Source organism: Macaca fascicularis, chromosome 7, assembly GCF_037993035.2.
Source record: "Macaca fascicularis isolate 582-1 chromosome 7, T2T-MFA8v1.1".
NCBI lineage: Eukaryota > Metazoa > Chordata > Mammalia > Primates > Cercopithecidae > Macaca > Macaca fascicularis.
Genome location: NC_088381.1, coordinates 139,298,027 through 139,313,658, shown reverse-complemented (window position 1 = coordinate 139,313,658; position 15,632 = coordinate 139,298,027). Strand labels below are relative to the sequence as shown.

The 15,632-nt window shown below is 37.9% G+C and overlaps 1 protein-coding gene across 40 annotated transcripts in view; it reads right to left on the bottom strand.

The window, feature by feature from the left end:
- Nucleotides 1-15,632, bottom strand: part of SIPA1L1 (signal induced proliferation associated 1 like 1) — a 409,504-nt gene that overhangs the window by 308,401 nt on the left and 85,471 nt on the right. For 36 of the 40 annotated variants that reach the window (XM_065548978.1, XM_073997672.1, XM_073997682.1 and 33 more), the window contains one exon: nucleotides 12,698-12,764. The exons of the other annotated variants lie outside the window; for them this stretch is intronic. The gene's annotated coding sequence lies outside the window, so the exon portion shown is untranslated. The remainder of the gene's footprint in view (nucleotides 1-12,697; nucleotides 12,765-15,632) is intronic. 40 annotated transcript variants of the gene reach the window in all.

Here is a 15,632-nt window from a genome sequence, read left to right as displayed (position 1 = left end):
TATTTTCCAGGACAAGACATATAGTAAGCCACGAATTAAGTGTCAACAAATTTTCAAAGATGCCACATAAAATGTCTTCTGCAATCACAACAGGATGAAGTTAGAAATTAATAAGAGAAGTAAAACTATTTCCACAAAGCACAAAATTGTAGGATACTGAACAACATATGCTTAAACAACCAATAGATCAAAGGAGAAATCACAGAGGAAATTCAAAAATACTTTTAGACATGAACGAAAATGAAAACACAAATGCCAAAACTTATGGGACACAGCAAAGGCAGTGCTGAGAGGAAAATTCACAGCTATAAATGTTTACATTAAAAGACAAAAATCTCAAATCAAAAACCTAACTTTACAACTTAAAGAACTAGGAAAAGAACAAACCAAACCCAAAGCTCACAGAAAGAAAGAGTAGAGATAAACTAAACAAAACAAAAACAACAGAGAAAATTAAGGAAACAAAAGTTGGTTCTTTGGAAGTATCAACAAAATTGACAAATATTTACTGAGATGTACTCACACACACAAAAAGGAAAGATTCAAATTACTAAAATCTTTTTTTTTTTAATTATTCTTTAAGTTATAGGGTACACGTGCACAATGTGCAGGTTTGTTACATATGTATACTTGTGCCATGTTGGTGTGCTGCACCCATCAACTCGTCATTTATATCAGGTATAACTCCCAATGCCATCCCTCCCGCCTCCCCCCTCCCCATAATAGGCCCTGGAGTGTGATGTTCCCCTTCCAGAGTCCAAGTGATCTCATTGTTCACTTCCCACCTATGAGTGAGAACATGCGGTGTTTGGTTTTCTGTTCTTGTGATAGTTTGCTGAGAATGATGGTTTCCAGCTGCATCCATGTCCCTACAAAGGACATGAACTCATCCTTTTTTATGGCTGCATAGTATTCCATGGTGTATACGTGCCACATTTTCTTAATCCAGTCTGTCACTGATGGGCATTTGGGTTGATTCCAAGTCTTTGCTATTGTGAATAGTGCCGCAATAAACATACGTGTGCATGTGTCTTTATAGCAGCATGATTTATAATCCTTTGGGTATATACCCAGTAATGGGATGGCTGAGTCAAATGGTATTTCTAGTTCTAGATCCTTGAGGAATTGCCATACTGTTTTCCATAATGGTTGAACCAGTGTACAATCCCACCAACAGTGTAAAAGTGTTCCTATTTCTCCACATCTTCTCCAGCACCTGTTGTTTCCTGACTTTTTAATGACTGCCATTCTAACTGGTGTGAGATGGTATCTCATTGTGGTTTTGATTTGCATTTCTCTGATGGCCAGTGATGACGAGCATTTTTTCATGTGCCTGTTGGCTGTATGCATGTCTTCTTTTGAGAAATGTCTATTCATATCCTTTGCCCACTTTTTGATGGGGTTGTTTGGTTTTTTTCTCGTAAATTTGTTTGAGTTCTTTGTAGGTTCTGGATATTAGCCCTTTGTCAGATGAGTAGATTGCAAAAATTTTCTCCCATTCTGTAGGCTGCCTGTTCACTCTGATGGTACTTTCTTTTGCTGTGCAAAAGCTCTTTAGTTTAATTAGATCCTATTTGTCAATTATGGCTTTTGTTGCCATTGCTTTTGGTGTTTTAGACATGAAGTCCTTGCCCATGCCTATGTCCTGAATGGTATTACCTGGGTTTTCTTCTAGGGTTTTTATGGTTTTAGGTCTAACATTTAAGTCTCTAATCCATCTTGAATGAATTTTCGTATAAGGAGTAAGGAAAGGATCCAGTTTCAGCTTTCTACTTATGGCTAGCCAATTTTCCCAGCACCATTTATTAAATATAGAATCCTTTCCCCATGAAAGTGGGGACATTACTACTGATTCTACAGAAATAAAAAGGATTATAAGAGTACACTATGAAGAACTGTATGCCAAAAAATTGGATAACCTAGATAAAATGTATTCCTAGAAATACAAAATGTAGCAACTTTAAATCATGAAGAAATAGAAAACCTAAGACATATAACTAGTACAGAGATTAAATCAGTAATAAAAAAAAAAATCTTAAAAAAAAGAAGTTCTGAACCTGATGGCTTCACTGGTAAATTTTACCAAACAAATAAAGAACTAACACCAATCCCTCTCAAATTTCCACAAAATTGAAGAGGAGGGAACACTTCATAACTCATTCTCTGAAGCCAATATCACCCTGAGACCAAAACCAGATGAAGATACTACAAGAAAACTGGAGACCAGTATCCCAAATGAGTATCAATGCAAAAATCTTCAACAAAATATTGGCAAACTGAATTCAGCAGCATAGTAAAAGGATTTTACACCATGACCAAGTGGGATCTATTACTGGAATACAAGGATGGATCAACATACAAAGATCATACACCACATTAACAGAATGAAGAGAAGAAATACCCCACATGACCATCTGAATTGATGCAGAAAAAGCATCTGACAAAATTCAACACTCTTTCATGATAAAAACATTCAATAAACTAGGAATAGAAACTACCTCAATAAAATAAAAGCAATATATGAAAAATCAGTTGCAAACATTATGTCTATAATGAAAGACTAATAAGTTTTTCTTCTAACATCAGGAACAAGGCAAGAATGCATGCTTTCATCACTTCTATTTAACCTAGTGTAGGAAGTTCCACCAGAGCATTTAGACAAGAAAGAGAAATAAAAGGTATTCCAACTGGAAAAGAAGTAAAACTACTTCTGTCCACAGGTGATAAAATCTTACGTGTGGAAAACCCAAAAGATTCCACAAAAAACTGTTAGAACTAATAAATGAATTCAGCAACATAGCAGGAGACAAAGTCCACATACAAAAATCAGTTGCATTTCTATATACTTATCAATGGACAACCTGAAAAGGACATTACAAAAATGCATCAAAAGACTAAAATACCTAGGAATTAAACAAGGACGTGAAAGACTTGTACAATGAAAACTACAAAACACTGCTGAAAGAAGTTAAAAGAAATAAATAGAAACACTTTCCATGTTCAAGGACTGAAAGGCTTGATATTGTTAAGATAGTAATATTACCAAAAACAACATACAGATGTAATATAATCCCTATCAAAATTCCAATGATATTTTTGCATAAATAAGAAAAACAATTCTAAAATGTACATGAAATGTTAGGGAATCCAAATAGCCACAATGATCCTGAAAAAGAACAAAGTAGGAGGACTCATACCTTCTGACTTCAAAACTTACTACAAAGCTATGGTAATCAAAACAATATGGTACTGGCATAAAGACAGACTTAGAGACCAACGGAATAGAATACAGAGCCCAGAATAAGCTTTTGCATATATGGTGAAATGATTTTTGACAAGAGCGCCAAGACCATTCAATGCGGAAAGGACAGCCCTTTCAACAAATGGTGCTGGGAAAACTGGGTTTGCAAAAGAATACAGTTAGGTGAATATTCACAAAAATTAACTCAAATGAACTAAAAACTTAAATGTAAGACCTAAAACTATAAAGCTCTCAGAGGAAAACATAAGGTAGAAGCTTCACAGCACTGGCTTTGGCAATGTTTCCTTAGATAGGATATTAAAGGCATATATAACAAAATAAAAAAATAGACAAATTGGACTTCATGAAAATTTTAAAATTTTGTGCATCAAAAGACACTATCAACAGACTCAAAAACGCAACACACAGAATGGGAGAAAATATTTGCAAATCATATTCATATATCTGACAAGGGATTAACATCACAACTATACAAAGAACTATAACTCAACAACAAAACAAACAACTTGATTCAAAAATGGGCAAAGATCATGACTAAACATTTCTCCAAAGAAGATATTAAAATGGCCAATAAGCACATAAAAAAAAGCTCGACATCACTAAGCATTAGGGAAATACAAATCAAAATTATGAGGTGCCAACTCATACCCATTACAATGGCAAACTATCAAAAAAACAGAAAAGTGTTGGCAAGGATGTGAAGAAACTGGAATCTTTATGCACTGTTGGTAGGATTGTAAAATGGTACAGCCACTGTAAAGAAAAAATTATGGCAGTTCCTCAAAATTTTTAATAGAATTACCATATGATCCAATGATTCTACTTCTGGGTATTTACCAAAAAAATTTAAAGCGGAGTCTCAAAGAGATATTTGTACATTCATTTTCACAGCAACATTCTTCACAACAGCTAAAAGGCAGAAGCCACCCAAGTGTCCGTCGATGGACGAATGGATAAGCAAAATGTGGTATACACATACAATGGAATATTATTCTGCTTTATAAAGAAGGAAATTTTTACACATGCTACAACACAGATGAATCTTCAGACATCATGATAAGTGAAATAAGCCAGTCACCAAAAAGACAAATAATGTACGATGATTTCACTTATATGAAGTGCTCCGAGTAGTCTAAATGATAGAGACAGAAAGCAGAATGATGAACATCAGGGCCCGGGCAGTGGTAGGAACGGGGAGTTACTGTTTAGTGAGTACAGAATTTCAGTTTTACTGAAATGAAAAGAGTTATGAAGATGGATGGTGGTGACGGCTGGACAACATTATGAATGTATTTAATACCAATGAAGTGTACAGTGAAAATGCTTAAGATGGTATATGTATTGTTTCACATTTTTTAAAAAGGAAAAATCAACAACAAATAAAAGTTAAAATAACTACAAAAAGTCTAATCAAATGGAAGAAGACAAACTACCATAGGAACAATTATAACATCATAAACGAAGCTGACTCTGTCTACTCAAATGGCCACATGAAACTTCAGCTGGTATAATTATTATTGGTATGAGCTGACACACATAATCTCTTTCCCAGGCTAAAACTTTGGCAATAACTGAAAGAGGTCCTCATATGCAACTGTTAAAAATGTTAGCATCACTAAATAAAAATGTCATGCTCCATTTTAACGACTAAGAATCCTTTCCCACTGTGCTAGGATTATAGTAGACTAGTTTGTATGAGAATGTAAGCTTAACATTTTAATAAAGTTCAGTAATAATAATAAGGGTCCCCTTCTTGTGGTAAATCTCCAGAAAATCAGGGTCTGGGTGAGCACCATTTACCTCCCTCTACTTTCAGCCCTGTCAAGGAACCATCAGCCAGGCTGTCTTTTACACAACCATCTTCTACATTTCCCAGGAAAAACAAAATAGACTTTCAATCCAGGGAATTGCATCCCCAATATTATATCCAACCATAACAGCTACTGGAGTAAAAAAGAAAGGAAGAAAGGGAGGGAGGGAGTCAAGGAGGAAAAAAATAACCAATTTGTTGTTATAATACATATCATTAATGTAAGTTTTACCTATTTTATTTTATAATTTTTTTAAGAGATAAGGTCTCTTTCTGTCACCCAGGATGGAGTACCATAATGTGATAGTACCATAATAGCTCACTTCAGCCTTCAACTCCTGGGCTCGAGCCATCCTCCCATCTTAGGCTCCCAAGAAGCTGGGACTACAAGCAAACACCACCATGCCTGCCTACTTTTTTTTTTTTTTCTCGTTTTTGTAGAGATAGGGGTCTCACTATGTTGCCCAGGATGGTCTCAAACTCCTGACCTCAAGCAATCCTCCTGCCTCAGCCTCCAAAAGCACTGGGGTTACTGGGGTGAGCCACTATGCCTGGCCAGATTTACTTTAAATATCATCAACTACATCTTTCTCATTGTAGTTACTATAATGCCATAAGATTTAACAGAAAATAAAAACTAATTGAAGAAGAGTAAATAATAGAAAAATGTCCTTATTCAATCGTTAAGTATAAAAAGCAGCTCACAAAACAATATGCGCAATATGATCTTAATTTTGCTTTTAAAACGTATCTTTGATCACATAGAAGAACAAAAATGAAAGAAAACTATTAAAGTGACCCAGGACAAATGACCCCATTTCTTCTACAACAAATTACATGAAAAAAGGGAGGAAAGGGAAAATGCCACAGATTAAGAAAGACTTAAAAGAGACACGTGTGATGTGTGAAGGCTGCTTGGATCCTGATTCCCACAAACCAACTGTCAACTGACAATTTTGAAACAATGGAGAAAACATGGACTAGGGCTTACATGTCTAGCTAGCACACATAGTAAGTTTGTTAATGGTGATGACATTGCAGCTTCTCTGTTAACAAAAAATGACTGAAGTATTTATAAGTTAAATAGTATATCTGAAACTCCAACAACAACAACAACAACAAACATAAAAGCAGGAGAAAAACAGAATGGCAAAATGCCTCTGTCCATGACTGTGGAAGCTAGATGATGAGTACATGGGGGCTCACTGCACTTTTCTCTCTACTTCTGTGTATGTTTGGAAAATTCCATAAATAAAACATAAAAGTGATAGCAGGGATAGTTACTTCTGGGTGGTGAAAACTGAGTGATCTGGTGGGAATTAGGTGATTTTTACTTTGATCTGTGTGCCATTAAGAACATCCAAGATTTTACACAACAAAGATGAGTTGCTTTGGTTACCTAAAAAACCAAATGTTACTCCTTTAGTAGATAAATAGATGGCCTTTCAATGCCCTGTTCAAATAATGCCACCTTCATGGATTTAATCCTCCCTCTATAAATGCCTCAATGCATTTACCTATATTTCTACTAAAAGGCCTTAATGTGTTTGGTCATTCATTATGACAATTTTCAACTATGTCTAACTCTCCTCTAGAAAAACAACTTGATTACAAGGGGGCATTTCTTTTTCGTATTTCTATCCTGGCTAATACTAAGCAAAGTGTTCTCTCTACATAATAGATACAAAATAATTATTTGCTTAATTAACTTTTCCACAAATAAATCCAGGGAAGAAATGATGTCAACAGAAGTAGAGTATCCTACCCTGTAACTACAAAAGCTTTAAGGTTTTTGTTTTGTTTTGTTTTTTTGAGACAGGGTCTCACTTTGTCACCCAGGCTGGAATGCAGTGGTGTGATCATGGCTCATTGCACCCTCAACTTCCCAAGCTCAAGCAATTCTCCCACCTCAGCCTTCCAAGTAGCTGGGACTACAGGGGCATGCCATGTCCAGCTAATTTTTTTTTTAGAGATGGGGTCTTACTATGTTGCCCAGGTTAGTTTTGAACTCTTTGCCTCAAGAGATCCTTCTTGAGCCTTCCAAATTACAGGATTATAGGTGCGGGCCATCACCCTTGGCCCAAAAGCCTTCATTTCAGGCCAAAACAGCCCTGAAAGTCCCTACACAAAGACATTCATCAAATGTTACCTAGTCAATTTCTCAAAACATTTACTTTTCAGTTGACTGGAAAATAACTGGTCCGTAGCAGACAAGGGTCAGTTACTGAATTAAGTGATAGACTTAAATGGCGTAAACCCGGGAGGCGGAGCTTGCAGTGAGCTGAGATCCGGCCACTGCACTCCAGCCTGGGTGACAGAGCGAGACTCCGTCTCAAAAAAAAAAAAAAAAAAAAACAAACCCCTGAAAGAAAACAAAGTCCATTAGCTCTTCAGCAACCTGAATTCACTATTTAACCCACTGAATGCTCATCCAGAGTGCCAATTCGACTGTTTTAATTAAGGAAACTATTACAGGCAGAACTCAAGGCTAGTCATGTGCTGAGACAGCAATGGTTCAGGAAACACCCCTGCTCTGAGAGGTTGATATCACGCAGAAGGGCTGCCCACCCATACCACTGTGTTTCCCTTATCATCTACTCACTGAAGACCTTGGCCCATTTTGTGCAGACGTGAGTAGCAATGGCCTTCAAGTCAAGGACATTCAACTCTACATTCTCTTGCTTATTAAAAATCTTTTCCAAAAAGATACAATAAAGCCCTCCCCCCAGAAGCACCAAAAGCTCCAGAACGTGGCATGCTGAACTTCCCCACATGTAAGACTTTACCCACCATATGGCCTTAATTTTCCATACATGGTTTTGGGGAAAGGCACTTAAATACTAGTGAAGACATTTACAACTTCCTTTTATATATAAAATATGCTTAGGGATTGACAAACATTAAAATAAAATCCAGGTTTTAAAATAAAATCCCCATCACTGTTTCCTAAGCCCTTCGAGAAACATTAGCGATTCATGATCAACTGGCAATTGCAAGCTTCTCCCAAGCTGCTTCTCCAGTTCTGCCCTGTGACCTGCTGTCTCAGAAGCCAGGTCTTCAAAAATGCTCATGCCACCCAACTTTTTAAGGCAAATATAGGGGCAGTAGGGGATGGGGCTGAGCTCTGCACAATTCCCACCCTGACCTCCACCTACATCCACACAGTTCATGTTCTCTCTTCTTTATTTTCTGATTCCTTCTTTTAGACTTTTGTTCAAATCCACTATCAGCAAATTTTAAATCTATTAGACAGTCAAGAAAGTGGGCAACATGGTACCATTATAAAATTACAATATACTACTATAGACAATCATAGCTATGCATATCTGGGTCCCCCCAAAAAATCAGGTATTAAGAAATAAGGCACATTCCTCCAAAGACAACTTAGTTCAAATGCCTCTTACCATTTGCTCCACTAGAATGAGTTTAAATGAGGTAACTATTTGGCATAGGCAGTTGCTCTCTTATGTTCTGGAGAACATAAACATAAGAGCTGAGTAAGAATAAGTTGTTCCTATTGAAGACAAAAAGGGTACAATAGCATTAGTAAATATGAAAGAGTCAAATCACTGTTCTATTGGCTGATAAAAATATTTGTTAGGCCAAAGGATTTCATATCATTTTCTTCTTTAACAACAAAGAAATCAGCTTTGGATAATAAAAACGCATAACAAAATAATTCTAAAGTGACCTTAGGCCATGCCAAACTCAATTCAAACTAGTAACAGCTAAAGATGAAAGGAAGATTCTATAACCATTCCCTAGCTACTATACATTTTTAATATTTTTATACTATGTTACAGTTAGCATTTAGAAAATCAAACTGTCTAGCACTGTTGACCCTTCAACAATATGGGTTTGAACCGTGCATGTCCACTTACAAGTGGATTTTTTCAATAACAGTTACACCAAGTGTGCCTGCCTCTCCTGCCTCCCCTTCCTCCTCCTCCACCTCTGCCACTGAAGACAACAAGACCAACCTCTTCTTTCCCTCCTCCTCATCAGCTTACCCAATGCAAAGACAATGAGGACGAAGACCTTTATGATGATCCACTTCCATTAATGAATAGCAAATATATTTTCTCTTCCTTAGGATTTTCTTAATAACATTTTCTTCTCTCTAGTTTATGTTATTGTAAGAACACAATATATAATATATATATAACATACAAAATGCATGTTATTCAACTGTTTATGTTATTGGTAAGGCTTCTGGTCAACTGTAGGCTATTAGTAGTTAAGTTCTGGAGGAGTCAAAAGTTACATGCAGGCCAGGCACGGTGGCTCATGCCTTTATTCCAAGCACTTTGGGAGGCCAAGGGAGAAGGATCACTTGAGGTCAGGAGTTTCAGACCAGCCTGGGCAACACAGTGAGAACATGTATCTATTTAATTTTTAAAAACTGTATTTTAAAAATGTTTAAAGGAAAAGAAAAAAGTATGCTTATTCAATTCAGTGTTTATATTCTAGAATGCTGCTGCTCAAAAAATAAGAAAAGAATGATGGATTTAATAAGGTACACATAAAGCTACATATATACAAGGTTGTGTGTATGCGCGTGTGTGTGTGTGTATGTGTGTGTAGATTTTTCTTTCTTTTGGAGTATAGAAATTGTTTTAGATATCCCTTAAGTAGAGAAATAGCACTTAGAAAGGAAGTATACACTTAGAAGGCCAAGAGTCATGTCACCAACAGGTTGGGAGAACTGTTGAGTCATGGCCTCCTCCTGTGTTGCCTGAGGAGACCTGAGTAAGAATGGATGTATAACCAAAGAATCTCCCATCTGACCTATTAGAGATACTGTACCAGCATTACCAGATATCACTGCTATTAAAATAAGATATTTCAGTGCCCAGAGGCTCAAGTTATCAAACGAAGCAACTCAATTCAAAAGACAAGGTGTATTAAAATCCACAAAAAAAAAACAAAACCATTTTTAAGAAATCCTAAGAAGTAACTGAAACCCAAAATGCTCTGTCTTGAGTCATGAGATCCATCGTTCTTGATATTGTCTGGACTTGCATCTACAGCTACGTTGTAAAATCTTTTTAGGTATGTGTTAGATTTCTGTGAAAACTTCGTTTAAATGTAAACTTCATACCATACTGTCTGTTTTTGTGTTAATAAAACTATAGATTATATTTTTAAAAAAAAAGAACAAAATACAAGGTGTAGCTACACGACACAGAAGCTAAACAAGTACCTGACCTCACAGTAGTATACAGAACTTAAAGTGCCTGCTCAAAACTGTCATATTCAAGTTTATCAACCGAGAGTCATTATTAAAATATCATTAATACATCCGGGCACGGCGGCTCACACCTGTAATCCCAGCACTTTGGGAGGCCGAGGCAGGCCGATCATCTGAGGTCAGGAGTTCAAGACCAGCCTGGCCAACGTGGCAAAACCTCATCTCTACTAAAAATACAAAAATTGGCCGGGCGCGGTGACTCACGCCTATAATACCTGCACTTTGGGAGGCTGAGGAGGGCGGATCACAAGGTCAGGAGATCGAGACCATCCTGGTTAACACGGTGAAACCCCATCTCTACTAAAAAATACAAAAAATTAGCCGGGCGTGGTGGTGGGTGCCTGTAGTCTCAGCTACTAGGGAGGCTGAGGCAGGAGAATTGCATGAATCCAGAGCTTGCAGTGAGCCGAGATAGCGCCACTGCACTCCAGTCTGGGCAACAGAGCGAGACTTCATCTCAAAAAGAAAAAAAAAAAAAAATTAGCTGAGTGTGGTGGCACATGCCTGTAACCCCAGCTATTTGGGAGGCTGAGGCAGGAGAATCACTTGAACCTGGGAGGTAGAGGTTACAGTGAGCTGAGATCATGCCATTGCACTCCAGTCTGGGAGACAGAACGAGATTCCATCTCAAAAACAAAAAAACAAACAAAAAAAACCATTAAGACATATGAGAATTGCACTGAAGGTGCACATTTCAATAACATATAGCTATTCTGGAGGGAAAAAGTATATCTAGAAAAACAGCTTCCAAGGTTGAGGTAAAAATCACAGGGCACTCAATAATATGCACTGATTTTTCTTCCCTCTTGAAGTACCAGAGCAGAGCTACATTCACAGAGCATTCCTGCAGGCTGCTTGCTTCACCATTAAGCAAGTCTTGACAGTTTCAAAGATGTTATGTTTTCAAAGACAGTTTTTCAGTTGTGTTTCTATTAAAAGCCAATTTTCAAATGGCTAAAAATTACAGATTATCTAAAAATCTTAGAGTCCACCTCTATTAAAGAAGAATAAGCTGGGAATGGTCAAATAAATGTAACCCAGAAAAGTGCCCTAATGTACTTTAAAAACATTTTTAGAGATAATGATTCCCAAATTTCCCTTACTGAAATTCAAGGAAGGTCACAAATAGCAGCCACTTTAAAAACAGTGCTCCAATTACTCCTCCCCTAAGCTCTGCACAAAGGTTTATGGAGGGGAGATGCTCAGATAACTTGAGCATCTGTTATAGGATGCAGTCACTCCAGAAGAGCTGACTCCTTAGGAAATTTTCTTCTCACAAAGCAACAAATAAGAAAAACTCCAAGGTCTTTGTTTCAGCATCTGGCTGAAATCAAGGTTAAGGATAATGAAACCTACACAACCCCAGAATGTAACATATGACAGTATATTTGGCCTGTAGAAAAGGTGTCTTCCTTAATCTGCATTAAGCTGTTGCTTTTCTCAATGAAAGAATATCCTTTTGCAATTGTTGAAAATGTTTAAGAAATGTCCACAAAACTATTTGAGTTGGCCTAGGATAGAACTAGAATTCTACCTAGGAGTAAGCCAGTACAGTCGCTCTAAGAGCAATAGTAACGCATATACCAGTATACGTCAGTCAAAGGGTAGATCATCTGATCATTTCTCAATTATTCAGGAAAAGCTTGGCACCCCAAATTATACACCAATGCATTAGACTTAACAAGATTATTAGACCATGGGTTGAAGTATAAGCTCTCACCAAATTTCAAGAAATATAGAGATTTTTAATGCATTCACTATGGAGGGAAAACATAAATATGTAACAGAAAACCTTCTTAAGTAGCCAGAAAATTATCCAAACTATTTTGTCTGCAAAGATGACAACACTGAATTCAGAAATCAATGACTAAAACTGCACAAGCATTTCCCATATTTTCCTTTTCCATTTCAAAAAGGGAAAAGCCAGTGGGCAGAAAATATCAGATATTTGATAAATCAAAATTCTGCTATAAATAGCAGGGGTTTTTTTGTTTTTTTTGTTTTTTTCCCTGAGACGGAGTTCACCCTGTCCCCCAGGCTGGAGTGCAATGGTGCAATCTCGGCTCACTGCAACCTCTACCTCCCGAGTTCTAGCGATTCTCCTGCCTCAGCCTCTCAAGTAGCTGGGATTACAGGAGTGTGCCACCACACTCAGCTAATTTTTGTATGTTTAGCAGAGGCGGGGTTTCACCATGTTGGTCAGACTGTTCTCTAACTCCTGACCTGAGGTGATCCGCCTGCCTCAGCCTCCCAAAGTGCTGGGATTATGGGCATGAGCCACTGCGCCTGGCCAAATAGCAGGTCTTCTAAGAATGACAGTTTGAGTGACATTTCCTCCCCGCAATGTGACTTTGGAACTAATCCACCAACTCACCTTATTCCATTTCAAAGTTAGTAGTAAATCTTGCTTTTGAGTCCAACTTCAGGTAATCTCTCAAAACCTAGATTAAAACAATTATGAACTTTATTAGTAGTTATTTCCAAATTTTGAAAAACACACAACTATATCTCACAGTAAGTAAAAGGGGGAAAAAAACACACCACTACTAATCAAATCACAACTGTGAAATTTTATACTTTGTCTCTAAAACCTTCTTTAATTGGTAATCTCTTTATATGCAGCTCAATACACATTTATTGGGCTTTTTTTTTTTAAGACAGTGTTTTGCTCTTGTCGCCCAGGTTGGGGTACAGTGGCAAGATCTCAGCTCACTAAAACTTCCACCTCCCGGGTTCAAGCAGTTCTCCTGCCTCAGCCTTCTGCGTAGCTGGGATTACAGGTGCGCACCACCATACTGGCTAATTTTTGTGTTTTTAGTTGAGACAGGGTTTCACCATGTTAGCCAGGCTAATCTTGAACTCCTCACCTCAGGTGATCCACCTGCCTCAGCCTCCCAAAGTGCTGGGATTACAGGTGTGAGCCACTGTACTGTGCCCCGCCTCAACACATATTTAAATTTAAGCCAACCAACAGCCATTCCCACTTAAACAACAAATTCTTGCTTGGCTATTCATTCAGTCTGTCCACAGACTGCTACTCAAGGATCTCACCCTGGAAGCTGTATGTATAAAAGAAAACAACAACAACAAAGTGCTTTTGATGAGCTGGTCCATCACACGCCTATGGGAATCACTATTCCAAAATACTAGTTCTCTACAGGGAGCAATTTTGTGCCCCCAGGGGATATCTTGCAACATCCGGTAACATTTTTGGTCATCACAAGTGAAGCGGTGGGGGGGACGGACACACTATTGGCATCTAACATACAGAAACCAGGGAAGCCGCTAAACATCTTACAATGCACAAGACAGTCCCCTCCAACAAAGAATTATCCTGCCTAAAACGAAAATAGTGGTGAGGTTGAGAAACCCTGTTCCGAAAAAACTAAACACTCTGTGTATTTGGAAATTCCAAAATTCTCACACTGCTCATTTCAGATCACATAGTAAGCTCCCACTATAGTCGTATTTCCTATGAATGCTAAGCTTATTGGTTAAAAGAATACCCACATACATGCCCAATAGTAATCATCTACAGCACATGTACCAATTTCTAAAATGTATTCAAATAACTCAGACACGTCCATAAGAGCTTCCAATAAATAATTTTAAACACTATTTCAAACTATGTAATTGCCAAACTCTGTTCCCAACCACATAAATTGGAAGCTAAGAAGAATAAAAATCATCAGAACTTAGTTTCACTCACAGATATTCCCAATTCCTACTGAGGACAAAAGGGGAAGTTCCTCTTCCCAGCCTATCAACCTGGACATTAGGACTCCCACCTTTTATTCAGCTAAATAAAAAAGCACTTCAAACAAGACTTACCAAGGGCCTATCATGCCCTCACACTATGATCTCATGTAATATGGTAGAACGGAGCTTGGTAAGACCCCGCAACACACCTTTCCTACACTACCATAACCAAATCGTACAAACATCGGAAGAAAACTGTGGGTAAAATAAACCTCTAAAGAAGGAATGTCCAATCTTTTGGCTCCCCTGGACCACAGTGGAAGAATTACTATCTTAAGCCACACATAAAACACACTACCGATAGCTGATGAGCTTTAAAAAACATTGCAATAAAATCTCATAATGTTTTAAGAAAGTTTACAAGTTTGTGTTGGGCTGCATTCAAAGCCATCCTGTGCCACATGTGGTCCGTGGGCTGCAGGTTGGACAAGCTTGCTCTAAAGGATATTCTGAGAGTCAGATATCTAAGACAACAAAACTTGCTGTTTTTACACAACTGGCCTACAGCTTACACCCACGGAATAGGCGAAGAAATCTATAACACTCAAAATATATACTTCATTTTGTTAATCTTTAATTAATGAGCTATAACTAATTATATAAATAAGACATGCCTGGCAGCTGATCTGCAGTAGTAATCCATTAGGAACATGAATAAACATGCAAATTTTAAACTCAAGCAAAAGGACAGGATTTATGAACACACTTAGAAAGATTCCATCAGAATTACTCCATTCTAATTGAACAAGATTTCCATATGTGGCAAATGGGTTTATTCTAATTAAAGTCTGACTTTGTCTTCAGAATCCTCAGTGTATACAGGAACCACCCACATCAGGCTCAACCACAGTAACTCGAAGCAGCAAGTGGACCAGGGGCCGTGGGTAGCGGGGCAGAGACCAGTGCTCACACCCCAAAGCACTAGAAGCACCAGAAGGTTTGGCAGTCCAGGCAGAACCTGTGCCAGAGGCAGGACTCCAATCAGGAGCTCCCACTCATTGCAACCTCTGGCCCAGCCAACTCCTTGGGAAGCTTTGCTGAATGTCGTGCTTATCCAAAGCTGAAACGGAGTAGAAGAGGCTAACATATGTTCTAGATTCAAGGTGCCTGTGAAATCAGTGTAGAGACTACCACACCTCCACTACAGAGAGAAGACAACTGGGGAAGGCAGCACCAGTTAAGAGTTAGACAAACAATGACAGGTTCAAGGACAACTTTTCAATATCCATCAATGGCTAACAGAACAAAGCAATGCTACAAAGAAAGGAAAGCCCAGAAATTACTAGGAAGGTTCAGAAGTAGTAGTGCATGATACGAAATTTAACCTCTACCCCCATTTTTTTCTAGATTTAAATTAGTCCTTAAATAAAAATTCATAATAAAGTTTCAAAACATAAACATTTTTTTCCTCTCTTAGCAGTAAAATATATTCAGTTCCAAAAAAGAAAGGTTGCTCAATTTCCTGTCAAAAGCAATCAGGAGAAGGCCACCTACACTGTAAAAGCAGCAAGAAAAAAACAAAACGCTAAAGAAAAGTCTGATGCGTGGGC